Here is a 25,706-nt window from a genome sequence, read left to right as displayed (position 1 = left end):
GTTCCCTGCTCACTTTGCACTCACTGCCTTCCCTATTTCCCTCTCATCCTATATGAAGAAGCATCTTTAGCATCGTTGGTGCTCAAAGAAGCTCAGTGATGTAAAAGAAAAATAGTGGAATAGTAGTTAGGAAATCTGCCTTGTAGTTGCATGACCTTGGGCAAATGACTGTGACCTTCCGAGTCTCAGTCTCATCATCAATAGAAGGATGGTGTTTGATGACCAGGACCTGGACTAAGGATTAGTCCAGGGATATAAAGACATCAGAGTTCATAAGCTCACTGCAGGGTGCCAAGTGCTACTCTAAAGCGCTCCTAAAAGGACAAGTTTATGGTGTCACTGTTGCAACAGTATGGACAGATAAAGTGTCATGGTTCCTGTATACTACATGGGGTAAGCCATTCAGCTAGAGAAAGTCACTCAGGTTCAGCATTGTGCCTACAAATATAGACCAGTTGGTGACAAGCATGATCAAATATTAGCTAATGATAAACTACTCCATTGTTTAGACTACGTAACTGGAATACAAAGTTTCCGATGTATTTAGATTTTCTGATGAAGCCAAAATACCACTGACTGAGGTGTTTTTTTCCCCCCCCTTTTTCCTAATGTGTAGAAGCAGGCAATAAAAACAAATTAAAGGTAAGAAGGTTTAGATTCAACTGCTTTCATCAGGTTATAAAATTATTTTAGGCATTGCACTACTGTGTGATATAGAAATTGTAGGGAACCTATTATCATATTTTGGGTGTCATTGTTCATTTCTAAGGAAATGAACATTTCTAAAGAATGTTGTATGGTGATTTGTACACATGAGGCTCACCTGTTATGCAGGCGACAGATCTGTAGCTTCTGTGCTAATTAGGAGCAGTCATTTAACTGTATCATCCATACAGATGACTAATATATTTTGTACTTACTGCTTTTGAGGTTTGATGTGAGGTACCCATACCACCACTGAAAAATTCCTAAGTAATTTGAAATCACTGGCCACTCAGATAAGCATAGTTATATTGAATCAAAAACATACTTGCTCTATTCTAGATGAAAGACCTTTTGAGATTCTGGCTTAATGACTGGCCCCACGGAAGTACTTAAGTCCTTTTATGAGGCAAGAACTACATATTTTAAGAAAGCATTACTCTAAGAAATAAACAAGCACAGCAAGAAGGATGGTAGATCTAAACTTTTGTACCGGTCAATTTCACATTATTCATTGACAAATCAGTGAGAGAAGGATTCCTAAGAATCTTCAAACCATTCTGCATCATGAGGGGAAGTGCCCTCGCTTTGCCTTGGAAAGTGACTAACAGAAGAATAAGTTGTTAAACCGAGTACTAGTGCAAAACCATCACGGCAGTAATTCAGAGGTGGTATTAAAAAGCTAGCTTCCAAACGTTATTTGAAAGAGCCTTTGCAACTTTCATCCAAGGCCTAGAAAAGTACAAAAATATTTTCACAGCTCTAGATATTCAAGTGTGAAAAATGGGTGCGTTGTACCATTTTGCAACTTCTTTAGGTGCTTATATTTGTTGATCCAGAATAACTTAAAATAACCAAACCATTTGACTTTTGTCTTGCCATATTTATGGCAAGAACCCTAGAATAATAATTAAGACTACTTGTGTCTGCGAATGAAGTCTTTTGAGACCATATCCACATGAGTTTTTTAGATAACTCTTTCTTGAATAGCAGTTAAGCCTAGAATCTAGACATTAGATTGTCTTGAAAGTGAAAACGTGTTTCCCATGACTACTGTGGATTTCTACTTAGTGTGTATAATTATTGCTATTTGCCTTCTCCATTGTTAGGACCATTTTTGTTTAGGTTTAGTTTTTTTTTGAGCGTCTACCTTCTAATAGTGGATAGCAAATCTATTTCAACCCTTTTTAAATACTGAGATTAGCTAAATTAATTTTACTAATATGTGTGGTGGGATTAGAGAGGAGTGGCAATATGTGGCTAATTCCAAATTGCATGATAAAAAATCATTTGTTTATGGCTTTGGGATAGGTTTTTGATCTTTCACTTGAATATGGTTGGGTTTGATGTTCTGGGACTTTCAAACATACTAAATCTGCCCTAGGGAGACTTGATTTGGGAGTAGCTGGCCGCCGTCCAACTTTGCATCTTACTCTAATGCTCAGCCCTCTAGCAGCCCATTTATTTTAGGCTCTCATCAACTGAGCTGGAGTTTGCTTTCTTTCAAACTTTTTCTTGGAGCTGAGATAGTAATTTAATTTTTGGGCCTTAGAAAAGGCGTGTTCTGGTAAAGTGAATGGGATTAACTGATATTATTTATAAACCTAATTAAGCTGTTTAGGGTCTTTAGTAGAACAAATGCTTTCTGTGGGAGACCAGGTATAACATTCTGAGAATGCTTTCGAAATTCATGCCAGTGAATTCTCTCCAAATGATTGATCTTAGGTATTAGTTTATATTCCTCAACAGAACTTATATGTAACTAGAGTTTAACTACTTTAAGGAACCACAACCTACACGTTTGCATTGCATTGGTAAATTAATAAGAATCAATGAACTGAATTCCAAAGCAATCGGTTGCCTCTTTTTCTCACATCTAATTTTACATATCCTGACATTATATAGTCTTGCTTCTGTGTGCCAATCAGTACTGATAATAAACTCTTATGCTCTCACATTTATTGGGTTATTTTATTACTTTCTGTATGCTTGAACATTCATTTTGCCCAAAATTGGAAAATTGACTTTAGTTGATAGATGCTTTTGTTGTTTTATACTTTTAAGAAGCACAGTAACTTAGGAGAAGATTTGATAAGAATCTTGTTTTGATTTATATGTTATTAATGTATTGATCCTATAATGCTGCTCTGGTTTAAACACTACTTGTTTTTGTTTTTGTTTTCCTTTCCTCATTAGGTGGAGTCTTTGAATTTTTAAAAAGACAATGGTAATAAGATCCACTTGAAAAATTAAGTGAATTGATTTGGTTGGAACACTCTTTTACCAATTCATTAACATTCAGCTGCTGGGTAAGTTGAGTAAAGTGCTTTTCATATGGTTTGATTTCAAAATTATTGGAAAGATCTTTTAAGCAAAATATTAAGCTTTATGTGAAATTTTGGCAGTAATGATTTGAGGCCCTTACTACCTGTGAAAGATGTTTGGGATGCTATCTAAATGAACATGATTGTAAGTTTTTACAATATTTCTGGAAATGTACCAGTGAAAAAGATGAGAAAATTAGAAAATGTTATCACTTGTAGTTTGGAACCAGATACTTCTATTTACTATTTTAATAATTATTTGCTTGAAGCCTTGAAGTAATATAAGAATATCAGATTTTACTGTTAGTGGGACATTTATGTATAATTGTACTGTATCGTATCAGATTCAAATCTAAAATCTAATGAACTTTTTGAGTAAATTAGTATCTCTCTTTACTTAAGCCATTCTCATTTTACAGAAAGCTTGGTTTCTGTGATAAGAATAGAAACCTTAAAGTCTTGCTCAATTCAACTTCCTTGTTGTACTATGTTTCTGTGGAAAGCTCTCAAGGTAGAGAACTCCTAACCAAGAGGAGTTCAGGCTTTTAGCAAATTACCAGTGCTGCCAAGATAGAATTTAGTGGGAACAGGACTTTGGCTACTGCTAAAATGTCAGTATAGAAAAGCCTGCTCTGTCAAACAGATTTTTGGCATCAGAAGTCTAAACGATACTGATTTTAAGGTTTGGTAATTTTTTTTTTTTTAATCCAGGCAAACTCATGCTTTAATTAACCCTTTACACAGTAACAGAAAATTTGGAAAAATATTTGTGTTTCTAGTCCAGGTCACAAGATTTGAGTTTCTGAAATTCTGGATTTTATGCACAATTCTAAATTGTACAGCTTGTTGTTTAATTTTCCTCTGAATGAACTGAAGCTATTTAAAAACCTGATGGATGATAATGAGTAAGAGAAGAAAGTGTCTAATCATTTGGGGAGCAGACTTTGAAACCAAACTAATAGTGTCTGCTTCACCTATGAGCATCTTTTTTTTTTTTTAATTAATTAATTTTTTTTTCACCTATGAGCATCTTAAGACATGATGAGGTCAGGTGGTTTTTCAGGGATACGGTTGCATAATTCATATGATGCCAATTGCTTTAGGTTTGTCTGAAATGATCTCCCTTGAGACAACTGCCCTGGAACTTGATTTGTTAGTGTGGCTTTTGAATATTCAGTGAGTCTAGAAATAAATATCAAGCCTGGAAACCCCAGGACATCTTTTTATTTTGTCTGTAAGGCTCATGAGCCAAGATTCATTTGTGACCAGTAATTTACATTGTTATGGGCATATGGTGCCAATTCAGAAAAAAAAAAGTTGGATAATTAAAGGGATATAAGGCAGTTAGATGAAAGACCCTTCAGGAAGAGAAATGTTAAAAGAAAGTTTCAAAAGCAAAACCTTAATTCTTCAATAGCTATAAGAGATGTTAGAAAATGAAAATGAATACTGCACACCACTAACCTAAATGTCTTTGTCTGCCGTACTTAATTCTCCATGTACTCACAAGTTTGGCTTTTACAGTTATTCACAAAGTACCCCATGGTGTTACAGTTAAATTTTGGCGGGTGGGACCTAATTTAAGGGATGTTTAGGAGACTGCACAGATTATGCTCTGGGAGTGCTGCCTGAGAATACACATGGCCTGGACATTGAGTACAGCTGGCCTTCTTGTTTATCACACCGTGCGTTTTGGGAAACTTTGCTTTAAAATCAGCTCCCTGGGGTCACTGTGTTTTAAAGTAATAATAATTTTTTTTTGTCAAATTCATAAGATTATGTGAGGATTAAACTCCTAGCAGGTAGTAATAACTATTAGTGTTTATGATGATGGTTAGGAGTGGTAATGGTGGTTGTGTCATTATTTAAACATAAAATAGTTAACATTTTATTAATCGTGTGACTGGTTCTTTAGCCTGTCATTGAGGACAGAACCCATAGAGATGGGTACGTTTTCTCAATTAAACCAAATACTTTGGTTAAGAAACACTTCATATGAAATTGGTATGGTTTTTTATGATGTCTGCGTTGTGTATAATCAGCAGTCTCTCCCTGACTTTGTCTGTGAACCTGACTTTGTCCATTAGTCCAAGTGAGGAATTTTTTTTCAAATAATACATTTTAAAAATTTGCCCAATTTCCCCACCCTGAATTGATAGTAAATAGAAAACAATTTCCAAGAAAGGAAAACCCTCACCGGTAGGATGATCTTTCTCTTATGACACTTTTTGTAAAATATAGTGAAAACAAATGATTTTATCTTTTTATCAATAATACTGCCCCTCATTTGTTGCCATTTTCTTTCGTGTGGTCAATGCTTTTGATTCGTCTTGAAATTATTCATTTTAAGGTAATAATAGCTGGACTATGGACCTTTAACAATGTGCTCAGATTTATATTTCTTTCATTGCGTCAGATGTAATTATTTAAGACTTATGTAAGTGGTGGGGCGCTTGGGTGGCGCAGTCCCTTAAGCATCTGCCTTTGGCTCAGGTCATGATCTCAGGGTTCTGGGATCAAGCCCGAATCGGGGTTCCCTGCTCATTGGGGAGCCTGCTTCTTGTACGTGCTCTCTCTCTCTCTCTCAAATAAATAAATGAAAGAACTATGTAGGTGCCCTTTCTTCTTTAAGCTGAGGAAAGGTAAGAAGGATGCTGAAAATTCTTTTTTTTTTTTTTTTAAAGATTTTGTTTATTTATTTGACAGAGAGAGACACAGCGAGAGAGGGAACACAAGCAGGGGGAGTGGGAGAGGGAGAAGCAGGCTTCCCGCAGAGCAGGGAGCCTGACATGGGGCTTGATCCCAGGACCCTGGGATCATGACCTGAGCAGAAGGCAGACGCTTAACGACTGAGCCACCCAGGCGCCCATTGCTGAAAATTCTTAACATGTACTGTGAGCTGGGCTCTGTGCTACAGGTGCTTAATCTTTTTAGAGTAAAAATTAAGAATCCCATATTCACTTGAGGAAATTGGGTTTCAGAGCAGTTAATTACTTAGCTGAGAATTACATAATCATTATATTTAGTAATTTTTGGAGCCCGAAGTTATTGAAATCCAAATTTAATTTATAAATAATAAAATAGAATAATTAAATAAATTAAATAAATAATTTAAATATACATGTCATTACACAAATGGGGAAAATGAAAGGGAGGAAACTTTTATATATATATATATATATATTTTTTAAAGATTTTATTTATTTATTTGAGACAGAGAGAATGAGAGAGAGAGCATGAGAGGGGGGAGGGTCAGAGGGAGAAGCAGGCTCCCCGACGAGCAGGGAGCCCGATGCGGGACTCGATCTCGGGACTCCAGGATCATGACCTGAGCCGAAGGCAGTCGCTTAACGAACTGAGCCACCCAGGTGCCCGGGAGGAAACTTTTAATCCATTCTATTTGGACACGTTTTAGCAGATTTTATACAGATTTGATAAAGTTGCAAATTAGATTTACTCTCTGCTCTCTGTGGGCTTGATATAATTTTCCCAACTGTCACGTAGAATTCAGAGTAGACCTTATGAGCATCAATGTGTTGTGACCTTCAAAATGTTTCCTTTTATGTGGGGTCATTTTTATAGTTTTTCAGATGCATACAGCTCTGCTGTATGGGTCCTTTATGTCTTTAGGTAACTGAAGAAGGTGTCAGTATTTATGAATGAGTATTACCGGAATGATAGGAAGCCTAGACCCAATCTCTACCAGGGCCACTATTTCTTTTGCCATTACAGTCTGTGTGAATGGAGCCCGTTACTTAGCTTCTTGGGCCACATGGGTTCATTTTTCCCAAATTATTTCTTTCACTCTTGACACACACCTGATACCTCCTGCTTTGGTCTTCACGCGTTTCTCTTGGCTATCCTTCATTCATTCCCACATTCGATACCTTACCGCTTAGAATGTATTCATCATTCAGTCAACAAGCATTAAGTAAACCAGCAGTATGAACAAAGCACATTTTGTTCCATGAGCGTTTTTTAGTTGTCAGAAAACCGACTGAGGGTTGCTGTTATATCATTTCATAGTATTCCCTTCTGTCTATCCTTGCGTCCTGACTTTAGCTTGCACTGAAGGGTGGTTGTTGGGGGGTAAACCTCTAATCTTTTACTCTCCACACAAACCCATGCAATAGGACTCAGTAATTATATTCCTTGTTTCTCTGATGACGTGAATTACCATTTGTGTAATGCTCTACAGTTTACAAATGGCTTCCATGTTACATTATCTCACTTTAGGCAATAACTGTTATGTACATACCTCTCACATTTTATTTTGTGTATGAGGAAACGGAGGCTCGGGGGGATACAACTGAGTGATTTGCTCAAAGTCGCAGCACTGGTGAGTCATGGAAGCAGACTTTAACTCTGGTTCCCGCAACTTTAGATAGCGTATCACTCGCTGCCGGGTCACCGGTCTGGTTGACTGCCAGTATTCAAATATTGGGGCTTTGTTGATGTTAACTATAATCTGTTCTGTATGAATCAAATAAGGAAATAGGAGCTCTCTGGAAGTTTTGGAGAAGAATCAGGTCTCCTAGGGAATATTGGAGGCAGTGTACTTTACCTTCCTTGATGATACTGTTTAGTTCAGCCAGTCACTCTCCCTGCTTTGAGAATCTCACGAACTCCAGGCAACATCCCTATTAGATGAAGAATAGCCTTTGAGATTCTGGTTCTCTTGGATAGTTTTCATAATAAATTGCTAAAGTGGATATTGGCCAAAATGACTCACTTAGAGATCTTTATTTTTGAACCTGATATCACATTGACTTCTCATCCATGAATTGTCGAAAGACAAATTAACTTTGCATTTTCTACCTCATCTATTATTTGCATTATTGTTTTTTGGTTAATTGCTCTTTACTGATATGAGAATCTGGTTAACTATTTTATTTTAGTATTACTCATCTTCGTGTTTTACCCCTTTTCCCTCTGAATCCCCTTAACAATTTTTTACTTCTCTCATGTTACTTTTTGTATGGATTTTTGTGCTTTATATTAAAGTGACTTATGTGAAGTTTTTCTCTCATATGCCACCCTGTAAGCTGCTTGAGGGCAAAGGCTGTGTCTTTATTTTGTGGATGTCCTCTTCATTCCTTGAAAATGGTGAATGAAAAAAAGAGTAGATATTCAATAAATATTTGTTGAATTCAATAAAAATATTTGGCTGTGAGTTTTCTTTTAAAATTCATTTTGGGGACTGAAAATTTATACCTGGGCGCAGATTTAATTTTAATCACAGTGAGATGAGTCAGCAAGTCTTATACTTATTAAATATCCAGAGCAGAGCCATAAGAATAAATTTTTTGTTTTTTTAGAGATCTCTTTGAATGCAAAAAAATCTTCTCTATGGAGAAAAACAACAATACTCTCCGCGACAAATAAAACAAAACAAAAACCCCTTTATTCCCCTGACAAGGACATTTTATTATCCTTTTCTTGACCATGGGAACAAAAAACAATTGACCTCTGAAAAGATTTAATGAGGTAAAATAAAACATGGCCTCTAAAATAAAGGCTTCCTGGGAGATACAGGTGTAAATGTAATGTGAATGTGGGGTACAGCTGTCTTCGACTCTGGGAGGGAGGGTATGCATTTAATTTGGTCTGTGGTGGTGGGAAGGTCCTGAACATTGTTGAGCAGAAAAGAGACACAATCAGAGCTGCACATTAGGAAGATGAATCCAGCCCTGTTGTGCTGGATGGTGTCAGGGGTAGTAATGAGTGGGGGCGGGGGGAATGATGAGGGTGGAGTGTGGGGGTAGTGGTGAAGGTGGAGTGCGGGGGCTAGTGGTGAGGGTGGGATGCAAGGGGTAGTGATGAGGGTGGGGTGCGGCGGACAGTGGTGAAGTTGGGGTGTCGGAGTGTAGTAATAAGTGTGGGGTGTGGGGGGTAGCAGTGAGAGTGGGGTGCTGGGGGTAGTGGTGAGGGTGGGGTGTCAGGGTAGTAATGAGGGTGGGGTGCTGGGGGTAGTGGTGAGGGTGGGGTGCTGGGGGTTGTAATGAAGGTGGGTGTTGGAGGGTTGTAATGAGATTCGGGTGTTGGGGGTAGTGGTGAGGGTGGGGTGCGGGGGATAGTGGTGAGGGTGGGGTGCATAGACGCAAGAGTCCCTGAAAGCACAGAAGCCACTTAAGAGGCACTTACATGAGTCTGCCCAAGAGCTGTCACCTCGTGGTGTGCCTTTTACCTCTCCTCCCACACTTCCATCACAGACAAAGCTACTTTTAGAAAACTTCAGTGAACACTTGAACCCAGGTTCAGGGGATTCTTTCTGACTTAACTTCTTCAGTCTCTTCCTCAGTTTCCCACTTCTCAGGTGTGCATCGTGGTACCCTTGCGGCTACTTTCTGCTCAAACTGTTTTCCTTAAGTCTCTCCTGATGCCTGCACAGGTCACTGCCTCTGCTCACTCTCCCTAGATTCCATATACCTGGGGATACTGTGCCTAGACCTGTCCTTCGGGAATTTGCCAGTTGGACCCAGAGTACCTTCTGATCTGATTTTGTGCAGTGGGATCTCAGACAGGTGTGGAGAGCCTAAGCTGGAGGGGTAGCAATAAGGATCGACAGGTCGTAGATAATATAAGGGAGGGTGCGCAGGAAGCCAATGTAGGGCTGCCTGATTGGGTGTAGGTGGTTTGTGTGTGTGTGTTTGTGTGTGTGTGTGTACATGTGCACTTGTGTGTGTGCAGCCTGGGGGTAGGGGAGCGGGAGGAAGCTGTCAATGATGACACAAGGCTTTGAGCCTGGGAGTTTGAATGTTACTTTTATTTTATTTTATTTTATTTATTTATTTGAGAAAGAGAGAATGAGAGACAGAGAGCACGAGAGGGAAGAGGGTCAGAGGGAGAAGCAGACTCCCTGCCGAGCAGGGAGCCCGATGCGGGACTCGATCCCGGGACTCCAGGATCATGACCTGAGCCGAAGGCAGTCGCTTAACCAACTGAGCCACCCAGGCGCCCTGAATGTTACTTTTAATAGGAAAAGAGAAGTAAAGAGAGAAACTGGTTTCAGTTTCCTATCATCAATAGGGTGATGAACTTGATTGTAAACTAGTTGAATTTGAGATAAAAGTAGATAAAAAGCATATATTTTATACTACTTGACTTTTCTTCTTCCGTTAGGGTTGATAGTTGGAAACAGGAATTCACTGGAAGACCTGAGTCTTCTTCCTCTTTTTGCTGTCCTTAAGTATTTCCCAAGAGCTTAGGATAGTTTTAGGTTTTCTCAACCTTACCCCTGCCAAAATCCCCCACAAATTCACCTCCTCAGGAACATGTGTACTTGTCAGAGTACTCACAACAGCCAGAAGTGTGCCTTTCAGCATCCAAAAATAAAAACAGGGGGAAAACAGCTATCTTTTTCTTTTGAGGAGCATAATCATTGTCATCTCACGACTTGCTGAAATAGCACAGCAAAGGAACATTTTTTGGCAGGCTGGAAAATCTAGGGAATGCACAAACACATGCACTGCTCTTTTGCTAGGATGTGTTCAGTTGGAGCAGTCCACTTCAGGGAAGCAGTGGGATTTTTACTTCAGCATTAAAATTTAAAAAAATGTATTAGCTGTTTGAATCCAAAGTTATTCTCTCAATTGGTGGTGTTTCTAACAACAAAATCCTTAGGTTCTTAAATTTGATGGTGGCAGTGAGTTGGTGGGTTCCAGTGGAATCCACCCCCATTCCCATCCACTGAGGAGTTTTTGAATTTCAGAAAAGATACTCTTGATTAAATCAGTAAGAGCATATAATGATCCTGCAATTATCATTTGTCATTACCTTGTATACTAATGATTAAAGCAAACATTTAATAACTATAGGGCAGTAAATATATTTTAGATCTTGAGCCATAAAAAGATTTCCATTAACAGAATGTTTTGTGCACAAATAAATTATTCATTGACTGTAGCAGAGCTTAATTCTGTCATCAGCCTTAAGTGGAAATTTTGAGAACACCAATCATCACAGATGCCAGTACTAACTTGGCTTGAGCCCCCATCCTTCTTACATGGAACCTGAGCTTTTTTGGCTATTTGTAAACGCTTCAGTTAGGTTAAATTCAATGAATATTTATGACATTTCTGCCATATGCAATTTAGTGTTCTGGTGGTTGGAGGAATAAAATGATGAGGAAGTCTGCATCTTAGCCTTTAAGCTGCTTATCAAATCTAAAAGAGAGATGAGACTACTACATACCTGACTTGGATAGAAGAAAGCTTAGGTAGCATCCCCAGAGTTGTGTAAGTAAAATGTGTTGCCCGTTCAGAGGAAGAAATCATATGCACTTTTTTGTGGGTATGTGAGTGGGAAGGGCTTAGGGATCAGGAAGTCTTTCCTGAGGAGGGCTTTAAGGATGGGCAACATTTTGACAGGTGGAGAGAATTATATCCACATAGGCAAAGAAACAGGTGGATGATGTGGGTGTCCTCATGGAGTGAAAAGTAACATGTTGTGTTTGTTAGTGAGGAGGAGACATGGAAGAAACAGAAAGAATGGTGTCAAGAGATCTGGTGTGTAGAGGGCCTTTAATGTGTAGTTAGCACATTCGTTTGGTAGACACCAGAGAACCTTTATCCATTTTTGAGTAAAGGAGTAACATGATTAGATTATATTTTTGAAATAAAACTCACTTCACTTTATAGGTAAGAGGTAGAAAACTGGAGGTAGAGAAGTTGGAAGCTATTGGGATAGTCTCCATGAGAATTTATTGGGTTCTAAACTGGGTTGGTTGAAACAGGAATACACAGGAAGGGACAGACGAGATTAAATTATCTGCAGGTTTTGGCCTGTGATTGGCAATGGAGGGATGGGAAACAGGAAGAAGTTAAAGATTCTGTTCAGTTCAACAACTTCAGTAGACTTTCAGATTCCACTAATATTTATGGAAAGCCAGGCACGTGCAAAACATTGTGCTTGGTGCTAGAGGTGTATACTGATGAAAGCAAGTGTAGTCCCCTTTCCAAGTATCCGAAAACTTAGGTGTGGTTATAAACTATGTCCTCGGTTAACTGAAATCCAAAGCAGATCATGATCAGTGTCATAGCAGGAGTAGAACAAAGAGTTATGAGAACACAAAGGAGAGAGGTATTAATTTTGACATTGGAAAAGTGGGAAGCATACAGGGGAGAAGATGCTCCATCTGGGGCTGGAAGAGCAGATAGAGGATAGATTCCAAGGTATTTTGGCTATCAGAATTGTAGCTGGAAACCAAGAGAGGCAAGTAGCAAAGAAGCTAAGAGGGGAGGAACTTCATAGGAAGAAGAGCTTTTACTTACTGTCTATTGTGTGTCTGATTTTGAGCTGTGAGCTCAATATTTAAGGAAGGTATGTCTAACAATGTCGAGTGATGCAAAGTAGTCACCAATGTTCTGATCTAAGAAAGGGCCACTGTCTTTGGCAGCTTAAGGATCCTGGGTGGTTTTTGAAGAGATTTCAGTAGGATAGGGGTGGAAATATTCTAAAGGTTACAACTTATCATGAAAATATAATAAAACTACATCAGTGAAAGAAAAAGCTGAACTTCCTTCAGTGATTCCTCCTTAATGGGTCAAATTTATATAAATCTTGGTAGATCTTAGTGCTCTGGCTGGTCTTAGAGGTATCACCTGAGACTATGTTAGTCCTGAGAAGTCTTTGCAAATATTTAAATATTGCAAAAATGTTAGATTCTTAGATTATTGTCTCAGAAGTAAAAGATTTCAACACTTATTATCAGCTTCCTCCTTCCTCCTTCCCACTCCTTCCCTTTAAGCACCCAGCTGGTTATGGTGAGCACATTTACCACACCCTTGGCTCAGGGTCAGGGAAGTCCTCGGGCTCTCCTTGGCCCTTTTCCCATGTGGGAGATTTCCATGGAGAACAATCCAGGGAAGTCCGTGCCTGGGCATGTGTGCGCGTGCGCGCAGACACACACACACACACACACACACACACACACACACACCCCACTTCTTTTCCTGTCCTCAAGGATATTGATGTGCCAGTAAACAGACGAAATATATAGTCATACACAGGCATATTGTGCTGCATTCACCGTGAGGAAACAGGGAAAGGATGCAGGAATCTGGTAGGAGGCAGGAGGGATACCGCTGACAGTTTAACATTTAGGAATAATAATAGAACTTAAAGAAAAATTTTAAATCGCCTTGCTAAGATGAATAGCATATTACTATGGAATGTAAAGGAAAAAAGTTGAAATTTATATCATAGTTATATTTGGTTGATTTTTGGTGTGTGTGTGTGTGTGTTTTTCAAATCAATTACTACAGCGAACTGGGCACAATAAAAGAACTTTCACAGAGGCACCCGCCCATGTTAATACAAAGGAGAATTTTAAATTACATCAGACTACCTTGCAATTTTAAAGGAATAAAAGGGGGGCACCTGGGTGGCTCAGTCGTTAAGCGTCTGCCTTCGGCTCCGCTCATGATCGCAGGAACCTGGGATCCAGCCCCTCGCTGGGCTCCCTGCTCAGCGGGGAGCCTGCTTCTCCCTCTGCTTGCCGCTCCCCCTGCTTGTGCGTGTGCTCTCTCTCTTCCTCTGACAAATAAATAAATAAAATCTTTAAAAAAATAAAAGGAGTAGGAGAGAAATTAAAAGGAATAGAATAGAGGAAGAAGCAATTGCTCCTTAACCCTACAAATGCATAATAGTACTTGTGAAGTATGTTAAATGTGAGTGTGTTTATAATCGTTCATTCATTCATCTGTTCATTCCTTTGATCACTCAATCAATAAACATTTACTGAGTTCCTATTGTATTCCTGGCTGGGGGCTGGGAAATATAGCTGAGTAGAGAAGAGAATTGTAACATTTTAGATAAAATACATCCTTCTTATGTGTTCAATCGGCTAGAATGCAGTAATCCACTTATTAGATTGATGGGAGTGAGACTCAGAGCTTCTGAAGGAATTGCCGTGCGTTCTTGTCAGACTTTACCTATTACAGCTGTGGGATTCTTTTCCCCTAAGAATTGAATGGGCAAGATATTTTATCTGGCTGCTTTTCCCCCTATCTCAGCAGAAGCCCTGGGATAGATATTTGTTTATTTGTGCATACATGTAAATATCCTAAATATCCTCAGGGAACTCCCTAAATGTAGGGACCTATTCTACCTTTGAAAGCACTGTCAAGATTTTTTCAACTATCAAACTCGGGAGTGAGAAGGGACAGTGAGACTGACTCAGGCTAGTCTCCCAGGGCACAGTAAATCTGAGAATGTAGGGATATGTCCCTTGCCAGCTAATACTTTCTCTTTTTTACTCTTTTGTTTATTATGTCTCCTTGCCTCATTTTTATGATTTTCTACTTTTTTTGTGGTGATGTGGCTCATAGGTTTCTGTCTCACAAGATTTATTTTATTGTAATTTCAGCTTGGTGATATGGTATGTGAGGACAAGGCCTTCAGTTTTTATCCCTAATTGCTTTGCAGCATACATTCATGAATATTTGGGTCACTGTAACATGCCACCATATTTACCTCTATTTTAAATAGTTAAAATTCAATATGAACTAAGAAACCTATGGAATCTCCATCACAGAACTCTTAATCTCAAGTTCTTTTGTTTCCAAAGCATATAAAACATAGTATGTGCATAAATGGCAATAATTTTCATTCTATCAAAATGTAAATTTTGAGTTTTGGGAGCTGATGAGCATATTAACATATTTTATAGACTTTCTAAAATATTTTAATTAAACTAAATTAATTAAACTAATTTAATTAAATTAAAAATTAAAATATGTTAATATGGAAGCTTATTATGCATATTTTAAGACTGCCCTAACCCAAGTTGGGAAGTATTTATTTGACAAAGATAAAATGTTTAGGTGGACTTTTTTAATTCTAGAGAGAAAAAAGAAGTTAATTTCATTTTGGTGTTTTCTAAATGGTTTGCATCTGTGCCTGTGTTATTCTAAACCATATGTATTTCCTTACCCCTTGGATCTGTGGCCACAGAGAAGACAAGAACTACTCTGATGTGTGTATATAGATCATTTTTTCATTCACTCATTCATTCATTCATTCAGAATAGGAATGGAAGGAAGTTGACCAATGACCATATTTTTGATTCTGATAAATGCAAGATAAACTAACGGGTTTTTGCTGGGAAATACAGTATTAGTGATGGGGACTGAACAACATGGAAACTTAAGGTTGTTGTACATGGATGGAAAACTGCTGTCTCATCAGGAAATATATAATAGCATCATTTTGATAAACAATTAATTGTGAAATTCCCTTTGATCATTTACAGGTCAAAGAGATACAGTCTTTTCAAAAAGTATCGAGCACTCTGTATGTGCTTTTCAATTTACATGTTGTGAACCTTTACCAGCTGGCAGGAACAAGACTTGAAATACTTTGGCTAGTTATCTACAACTTTTCCACTAGTTACAGTAAAAGTAGAGCTCTTCAGAGTCCTCATATAAGCTTTATAATATCTGTCCACTTAGGATTTTACTTAAAATATAGAAGTGAGCCAGTGAATGAAGATAATGTTGTCATTTTTTTTTTTAAAGATTTTATTTATTTATTTGAGAAAGAGAGAATGAGAGACAGAGAGCACATGAGAGGGGGGAGGGTCAGAGGCAGAAGCAGGCTCCCTGCTGAGCAGGGAGCCCGTTGCGGGACTCGATCCCGGGACTCCAGGATCATGACCTGAGCCGAAGGCAGTCGCTTAACCAACTGAGCCACCCAGGTGCCCGATAATGTTGTCGTTTATTTGAAGGTATTTATTGCTTTATTTTAAATATTGCTAGATTAATCATCCTTTACTATTTTTAATGTACCCTATCTTACATGTACATGTTTGATGCATTTTGGAAATCTGATAAAAATTGAAATTAAAATAATTTCCATGTTAACATTGGCACTGTGAATGATTCTTCAGAACAGATGTAATTAGTTAACATTTTCTGAAGAACACGTTTTTAAATCTTTTTACTCACAATAACATTATCATTTAAACCCTCTTTTGGATATCTTAGAGAATCAAATTTGGAAATGTTCTGTGTAGTTTCTGTAATGTCTATTATAATTAGATCTTGCATTTCTACATTTAATAATAATATGTAGAATAACTTATAAGAAGGATGACTCTTAATAACTAAATGATTTCTAAGTTTTATTTTCTAACATTATCAAAGCCTTAATAAGTGATTTCTGAATTGAATAATACCAATATTACATGGCCACATAAAAACATTACGTGGTGGTTCACTGTTGGGGGGAGGAAGTGGTGATTAACTGGAAAGGTCATTGGTTGAAATGTCAGGAAGCCACCTAGGTTCTTGCCCTGGATCTCAGAGAATAGCTGACAGACCTTGAGCAAGTAGCTCAGCCCTCCCCTATCCCAATACCCACCTTCTTGAATTTATATACATATTATTATTATATATGTATTATATATACACACACACACATATGTAATGAGATTTCTCTATATATCTGCAAAACCTCTAAAATTCTTTTTCTGTTTAAAACATGAAAATCAAGACTTTATACAGATCTTTAAACAAAAGTTGATATGGGTTATTGTAGGAGCCAGTCCCTTAATCCAGATGTTTAGGAAATATCCTTCCTCTAAACTTCCAAGTGTAAAGGGACAACTCTATTCAAGACATTCATTGTGCTCATGTAAATTGTTGGAGAACAAATCCTTCTCCAAGTTTCAGAACTGGATAATGAGCAAAAATGTGAAAGGCCCGCTTCATTCTCTTTGGCCTTTGCTGCCATTCCTCCTCCTACGAGACCTTAGTTTTAGTAGTCTGGTAGGGAAATGCCCAGGGGGTGTGGAGATGGTGGAGTACATCTCAGCCAAGAGCCTTGGAGGCAAGGAGAAGAGAGAGGAAAGAGGAAAGAAGGTACGCTAAGTAAATGGTTTTCTTTATAAATGTATGGAATTCATCACACTTAAACTGCAGAATCCCCTACTCTCTCACTTCTGGTACATGTTTTTCACTCAGTGATATTTAACTGTGGTTTTATATCTGGCTGAGATAGGGCAGAGGATATCCGAGATGGGCAGTGAAGGGCGCTATTACCTCCCTAGCTCCTGGGACTGGATCTGAGCCATCACGGTACATGGCATCAAGATATGCACAGTAATCTTGGTGAGATTCTAAAGAAGAGTGGAGACAAAAACCTGATGGAGCTGCTTCCATGACAATTTTGAGGGAGAACTGGTTAGAAGCCAAGCTGGGTTTGGACCTAAGAACACACAACTTGGGATTTGGCTTTGGTGCAATATATGTGGGGGTTTCAGGGCAAGAGTTCAAATGGAGGCCCATAGACATTCGTCTTAACCTGATCAGTGATGAAATCTTTGTAAAGAATATGAAGTTGCAGGGGTTTCATTGGCCTGGTCAAGTTGTGGAGTTGATAAGAATAATTTTTGGGCTCATTTTTGTTGTTTTGAACAGTAATTAAATGATCATTAAATAAAAGATTTGTCATGTCCTGTTAGTGAATTTTATGTGGGTCATGCTTGATAAAAGTCTGCTTACTTGCATTGTTTCCAGCTTAAAAAATTTAAGCAGAATGATGTTTGTAGATTTTCTATTGCTTTTTTTCATTCTCGATGACCTAAAGGATTTAAATATAAAATGTTAATTGTATTCAAAGTATATAAAATGTTAATATATTTTCATTAACAATGTAGAGTAGAGGAAGTACAAATTTAAAAGCTAAACATTTTCAAAAAGCTATTTTTTATTAAATATCCAAATAACTTTAAAATCAAAAGGCAAGTCCATATTATAGTGAATGTATAAAACATTTTAAATCCAAAATTATTTAAATAAAGCTAAAGTTCTTTAACATATATTTTGGAAATGTAATTGTCTTCTTAACTATTTTAATTGAAGTAATCCACATACAGGCTTAGTGTTCAATGTTCATTTATTTGCTGATGTAAAGAATTAATATGTTTCATGTACTTTACATTGTCACAAATTTAAGAGTAAGAATTGTTTACTTGTAAAATGTTCTTTGGGCACCATGTGTAATTTTTCCAAACGCTGCACTAATGCAGTGATATTTCTAGAACTACTGATCGGAGCACTAAGAGAAGCAAGAAGAGGCATGCCTGGTAGTACTTTTTTATACAGGAATCTGTTGCCTTCATGTCATTTAAGAGCATTGACTAGGTACTTTGTGTTTTTTACTTAAGCATTAATGCTGCTCACATTTTTTCTGCTTTTGAAATGGTGTCTTACTCCACACTCTGCAGTGTCACCACCCATAAACCTTCAGGGCATTCAAACTCAGTCACTTTTTGATCGGGGCAAAGAGATTGCTCACAAGATATGGAGAAACATTTCCCTGGCATCTAAACAGCTATAGTCAGGAGCTAGGACATTTAGGGCTGCAGGACATTTGGATGCTGGTGACAGAGGTGCACATGTACTTTTTTTTTCCATTCAGAACGTGCCCTCTTTAATACCCATCACCAGGCTAACCCATCCTCCCACCCCCCTCCCCTCTAGAACCCTCAGTTTGTTTCTCAGTCCATAGTCTCTCATGGTTCGTCTCCCCCTCCAATTCCCCCCCTTCATTCTTCCTCTCCTGCTATCTTCTTTTTCTTCTTCTTTTTTTTTTTTTTAACATATAATGTATTATTTGTTTTAGAGGTACAGGTCTGCGATTCAACAGTCTTGCACACTTCACAGTGCTCACCATAGCACATACTCTCCCCAGTGTCTATCACCCAGCCACCCCATCCCTCCCACCCCCCACAACCCCAGCAACCCTCAGTTTGTTTCCTGAGATTAAGAATTCCTCATATCAGTGAGGTCATATGATACATGTCTTTCTCTGACTTATTTCGCTCATCATACTACCCTCCAGTTCCATCCACGTCATTGCAAATGGCAAGATTTCATTCTTTTTGATGGCTGCATAATATTCCATTGTCTATATATACCACATCTTTATCCATTCATTTGTCGATGGACACTTTTCAATACATTTCTTTTCTTTTCTTTTTTCCTTTCAACCAGGCTCCACGCCCAGTGTGGAGCTCAATGTGGGACTTGAACCCTTGACCCTGAGATCAAGACCTGACCTAAAATTAACAGTCAGATGCTTAACCGACTGAGCCACCCAGGTGCCCCTCAAGACATTTCTTTTGTGTGTGTTTGTGGCATGTGGGACCTTCTGAAGTGTGGAACCCAAGGCAAGAACTGGCTGTGAGGTGTCTGAGCATTAGCATTCTCAGGAGGGGCACCATCTGCCGAGGTGGCAGAGGGGTTCCTTGATGAGGACACTGGTGCTGGAAGGACGAAATGGCAGATGGCCTTGTGACTGACTGGCTGTCAGGCTGCCTGTGGGTTCTTGTAAGTCTCCCTTGATGGCATTCTAGAAATACTTGGTTGGGACTTCTCAAGGGGCCTGGAGGTCCTGTGTGAGCAGGTGGGGCTGGAACAGGAGCTGTGGCTAATTGGTATTGATGCCCTTTCATCTGTATATGCCTGTAGAGCGAGAGGGCCTAGGAGTGTTTGGGTAACTCATTTCCAAGTCCTTCTTGGATAGGGATGAGGAAAGATACTTTCATCCTATAAGTCTGTTTCTCTGCACGTTTATGGAAAGGTTAAGAGAGTTCTTTTCCTTTGTGAAGACTCTCTGTGGAGAAAGCTGGGGACACAATTCAATCATTGATCCTAGATCATTGGAATCATAAATGGATTTATTACTTACCTACATTGGGGATCTTAGCTACAAATAGAATTCAGAGGATCTGAGAATTTGATTTAGAAAAAAATTCTAATTTTATTTTCACTAACCTCTAACTGAACTTCAGCGCTCCCTCCATATTAATGTAGGCAACAGACAAAACACTAGTTTTAGCAATATCTGTGCCTTTGTCTCAAGTAAAAATACCAGATATTATCACATCATCACTGCTGTGGCTAACATCTCAAAGTATCTTTGTGATTAGGACTACTCAAAATTATGGTGGATATTATCTTGCTCTATATCTTGTTTCTAATTTTTAATAAAGAATCACATATATTACTGTCAACAAATTTGTCTTAAAATTTTTTTAGATCATTGTATATCATTATCATCAGTTTCCTTTATAATCCTCTATATTTAATTTTATGTAGTTAAAACATTATGCTAGGAAGGGAACCACAGGCTTCCTTAGGCTACCAAAGGGGCTCATGGCAGCAAGAAGGTTGAGAAGCTTCAATGTATATGAATGAGATCCCATATTTCTCTATGGAACATCAAGACTTAGAGAGTGTAGTGAGTTAATTAAGGTCACACGGTACAACAGGAATTAAAAGAGGTATCCTTCCTGGACCATGTGACCTCCTGGCATCTCAGTCCTGATCTCTGTGCCAGGGAATTTGCTCTTTTGTTTTATTCAGCAAACCCTTTGATTATGATGAAGGCCGACTCAGTGTCCTTTGTTTGCACTTCCCTAGCCTGTGGTGTCCTTCCTCCCACCTCTCCTTTCCAGGCCTGCTGCTGGTGGTGGTGAGGGGCGATTACCTCCAGCAGTGCTTGTCCCTAGGTCCCACAACATCACAAAGCATGTTGCCCTAAGATACCTGAGGGGGTCAACAGAAAGAATAGAAAATTTAACCCTGGTTGCTTGGCCCAGTTTTAATGGTGGTATTTTAGGCAGAATTGATAGCCCCGTAATAGCAGGGGAAATCTTTCAGCCACTCCCCCTGGGCTCTCTTAAATTAATTTAGGAACTCTTGGCAGATTCTTTCCTCTTTATTTTAGACTAACACATGCCTGAAATATCAGGAGGAAAATGTAGAATTCATAACTAATATTTAGATTTTACTTGTTAGTGCCATTTCTAAGCACTGTATAATTCTCTTAACAATTTTAACATTATTATTACCTACATATTACATATGGGAAAACTAAGGCACAGAAGGGCTAGGTAACTTGCCAGAAGTCATTTATGTGTCTAAGTATTAGAGGTGGGATTTGAAAGAGGTATTGTGGTTCCAAGTCCATGATCTGGACCACTGTGCTACACGTCCAGTTATTACATCAATGCCTGACACCACTGTTGTCCGATCTCTGTTTTCCTTTGTTTGGCGTTAGACTAGGAACCCATATGTCTGGGGTGAAGGCAGCCTTTGGATTATTTTGATGCAGTCCTAGAAGGAACTCTTTTCAGTCTCTTGGACCTGGCTCTGAAAGGTACCGTGTCATTTGGTTCAAAGTCTGTTGGGCTTTAATCCCTTGCTTGTATGTGATCAGGCAATATGGAGAAGGAAAAACATGCTCATACTCAAAAAGTTTAGTAGTGCTGCAGAATGCTAGATCTGGGTTGACTTTGCCTCCCCGTCAAGGACAATGACAGTGCTTTGATCTTTGCTTTTGAAGCTTTTTTGTCGGCGACATTGACAAATACACCTTGGAGAATTTATATCTGACTTCTTGTGTTTTGAAAAACAAAGTTTGTTAGTGTTTCTCTTCTTGAACACTAGTTGATGTTTTGCCAACTAGTCAAACGTCTGCGAATCTGAGTGCTGGCTGAGAACCTAAGCTTGCTGTAACTGGTTATCCCCAGATGGCCAGATTCCGTTGGTACCACTTTTATAGATGCTCACTGGTTGCATACTTGGGGTTAGGAGGTGTACTGTTCCACTTGTTTGTGCCAGACATGCACAGTACATTACTTGATGGGTTGAGACAGATGGTATAGCTCAAACTAAAATGATGAGGGAGAAAGAAAGTGGAAAAAAAATAGAAAAAGGGCACTTGATTTTCTAATTCGCATTTCGGAAGTGAATTTTAGCTTCTATGATTGACTAATAAATGCAGTGTTGCTATAGACTTGAATTCATTAACGTCTGTTTAAACAGATATAACTGAGTAATCAGCAGGAAGCAATCTCTTCCTTCATGGATGCTGTCCCGAACTTCTTGGGGTCTACTCCAGATTTGAAAATATTGGGCCATTGGAAGTTGTCAAAAATCGACGTGGGTATTTTCAGAATAAGATATACCACCACCAATACCAATCAAAACAGAAAAATCCCAAATTTTATTTTTAAACTGGAAAAACACACATATATATAGCCTGGTGAAGTAGCGGCGATAAGCACAATTAATCAGTTTTTGTGCAGCTGCTTCCTGACGTTTCTGCAAATTGTTGTGGAAAAATTAATGAAGGTTAGATCAGTAATGGTTTCAAGCTTGGCCAGTGGAAAGTATGACAGTGTTTCCATCAGCAATTAAGCTGGGCTGCTTTCTTTTTTCTATAGGGGAAGTGGTATGATGTGTGTTCTCCACAGGAAATGGAAAACGGCAGCTGAGCTGTGAGCACAGTATGGAGGAGCACTCCGGGAGTGCTCCAGCAGGCTCGTCCGGATTCGCACTACAGATCGGCATTTTCGTCAGGAAGGAGTTTGCTATACAACACTGAGAAATCATTCCTTAAAAAGAGTGAGAATTTGGGGATTTTATTGAGGCTGCCAATTCAAGAAACGCAGATATGCTCTGAATCTAAACTTTGGGAACCAGAAAGTGGAACTTATGACAAACAGAAAGTGAAACTCACCTATCTAATTTTATTTTTTGAGCCAAAGGTAGCTCAGTATGGGCCCAGTTCACATCCTGTGTAACCCTATGGGATTTTCCCCAGTATTAGTTAAAAATTTTCCCATAGGGTCACACAGGATGTGAATTAAAGTAAACACTTAACAAGCATGATGAAAAGGAAATTAGCTTTCTAAATGACCCTTTCACTGTTAACATCCTGAGTAGTTATTGGAACATGGGAAAGGGTCCCTTCAGCGTCTCATTATCAAGTGGTTACATTATTAATAGACTATATTACTATTCTTCCCTATTACATATAAAATGTATTTCCTTATATGTGAAACTAAATTTTACATGTGTATTTTCCTTTTTGGAGAACATTAAAAAGTCCAGCAAAACTCTGTAGATCAGTGGTTCTTAGCCTTTGGAAAGAGGTGTTCTTGGACCTCTTTAGGACTAATAAAAGCTCCTGACCCTTTCAGCGCAGAAAAATACATATGTACACAACATTTTGCATACGATTTTAAAAGTTTCACAAATCCCTTCAGTGACCTTGAGCCCCAGGCATTTTTCAAAGGACTGGGTTTTTACAGCCTTTTATAGACAGATAGAAAATTATACCTACAGCCATAAAATGTTAATTCTTTGAGTAAAGTATTACAAGAGGCACTTCTTAAGAGATTTTAACTGTAGCAATAGTAATTCTTTCCTTTTTCCACGTGAAAAATGCTTCCTTGTCCTTGGAAGGGAGCTTGGACATTGCACAGAACACACAAAGCTGGGTTTGAAGCTGGCTGTGTGACATTTTAGCAAGCGACTTCAGTTGTCTGGCCTTAGTTTCAGCTTCTCCAAAATGGTGGCAACAAGGTGACAATATGTCACTTGTGTCTGGTAAATAGTCCACGCTCAATATATATCCCTTCCCTTCTCTTCTTTCCTTCCTCTTTTGAGATCTAATGTATTTATCTTTTTGAATACAATTTTTTTTTTTTAAAGTAAGTTCTACGCCCAATGTGGGGCTTGAACTCATGACCCTGAGATCAAGAGTCACATGCTTTACCAACTGAGCCAGCCAGGCACCTCAAGATCTAGTTTAAATATCATCTTCTTGCACATCTTTTTGCTGCTCCTCAAGACACATTTTTTTTCCACTTTTCCCTCAGTGACCCTCTCTTGCTTTGTAAATTTCTTTACTCTTAAAATTACGTTGTCCTTCACTAGTTACATCTCAAGGTGTGTTTTGAGGATCTTGCATCTTATTAGTAATGTTCTCTTTATCTCTATGCATGTTGTATCCAGCAGAGTGCTTAAGACACACAGGCACTTCCTATTCATTAAATTAGTAATAACAGTCTAGTGCTTATTAGAAACGAAATAATTTGGATGTGAGCTTGTGATTGTTACTAGATTGTATTGATATGACTACTAGTCATCTCAGGAGAGGTCAAATGACCAGTGTACAGCCAAAATGAAATTTGTGGGAGCACAAAGTCTGGAACTGAAAGCATGTCTTTCCTAAGCTTTGACTACAACCAGAATGTACCTAAACCAAAGTCACAGTATTTTGGCTAGAGTTTCAGTCAGGTTCATTACCAAGTGGTTGGGGAAAAACAAAAAAAAAGTGCTATTACATTTCTAAAATGTATAGACCTATACATTATGTGAGTCTCAGAAGAAAATTTGGGCTCCCAAAGCCTTAGTTTATGCTTTATTTTTTAGAATCTGGGCTCCAACGATAGCTTGAAGGACATACCCATTTGCCTTTCTTTGGATTAAGTCCTTATATGCCCTGTCGATGCTTGTCAACTCCAGTTGGACAAAAATGTGGCCTGTCTTCAAGGAGCTGTCATTTTTCAACTCCCCTTTCTCCCTGCACCCTGGAGGATGTGATTTGCAAACCAGATCCATGGAGGGGACTTCAGAAGTAGCACTGAGGATCCATTGAGGTGCTAACAGTGTGGAGTTGAGTGATGAGGGGATTGTCATAATTGAAACAGTATGAAGAGAGGCTTGTGCTCGTGGGATATAGATAAAGAGATGAATCTAGGATAGATAGAGAAGGAAAAAAAGTACATGTTGGAAATGGGCTGAACTCAGGGCGAAGAGCAATACAGTTGAAGATTTTGCTCAATAAATCTTTGGCTGTGAATTCTTGGCTCTCATGAGATGTACAACCATTCCTTCACCCAGGCATTTCCACCTCCTGGAAAGCCTTGTCTCTTCCTGTCAGAATTTTTAAGCCCTTATTTAACTTCTCCCAGCTGCATAAATATTTCGTTCACAACACTAGCTCATAGCAATCTCTCCTTTACTGAGCTCATATCATACTATTATAAATGTAGTGGCACTTAATTGATGTTTAAAGCTGTAATTTAAATTTTCACTTGCATGTCTTGTCTCTTCAATGAGCTTCCAAACTTGTGTAGAATTGGGTAGTGTAATAAAAATATTCTCTAATGTGTATATGAAGTCATGCATATGGCAAGCACTCAATATATTTTTAAGAGTTTTAAAGGATATTGAGTTTTTACTACATCCCTTAAACTTTACTGGATGGGACCAAAAAAAACCTGTAAGACACCGTCCTTATTCTTAAAGTACAGATAACCAAGCTGGATATTTTGCTTAGAAGATTAGCAATTTGATGGAAATTTGGCATTACAGAAAGAATGCTTTAGAGCATCTAAGTTTTCTAGAATTAAAGTTAATGCATGTAAAGTGCTCAGCATACTGCCTGACAGATAGTAGGTCTCCATAATTACTTTTTAAAATCACAATTATTAATATTCATGTAATCTGTTGACTAGGCCTTCCATCAATGATTTTCTTCAAGATTAATCTGTATTAGTGATGTCAGGTTCTTTACCTCATGTCTTCATAGGAATCTGGCTTCAACACCTCTACCCCACTGCAATTATTCATGTTAAAGACACCAATGATCTTTTCATTAGTGGACATTTTCCATTTCTTACTTATTATGACTTTTCTGTCACATGTGACTCTCTCCTCCTTGAAATATTCTCCTCCATTGGTTTTCATACCACTCTCACCCTGCCTCTCCAACTACTCCTTCTCTGTATCTCTGTCATTGATTCTGCCCTCCAACAGCCCAGTAGGCATGACAGTGCCGTGTTCCGTCATAGGGCTTTTTCACTTTACATATTCA

The 25,706-nt window shown here is 38.5% G+C and overlaps 1 protein-coding gene across 1 annotated transcript in view; it reads left to right on the top strand.

The window, feature by feature from the left end:
- Positions 1 to 807: 807 nt before the first annotated feature.
- HIVEP2 (HIVEP zinc finger 2) overlaps positions 808 to 25,706 on the top strand; it is an 88,025-nt gene continuing 63,126 nt past the window's right edge. Inside the window, exon 1 of the mRNA XM_034990845.1 lies at positions 808 to 3,011. The gene's annotated coding sequence lies outside the window, so the exon portion shown is untranslated. The remainder of the gene's footprint in view (positions 3,012 to 25,706) is intronic.

Source organism: Mirounga leonina, unplaced genomic scaffold, assembly GCF_011800145.1.
Source record: "Mirounga leonina isolate KUSES-001 unplaced genomic scaffold, KU_Mleo_1.0 Mir_53, whole genome shotgun sequence".
Taxonomy (NCBI): Eukaryota; Metazoa; Chordata; class Mammalia; order Carnivora; family Phocidae; genus Mirounga; species Mirounga leonina.
Note: the sequence above shows the minus strand (reverse complement) of the source record. Positions and strands in the feature narration are given on the sequence as shown.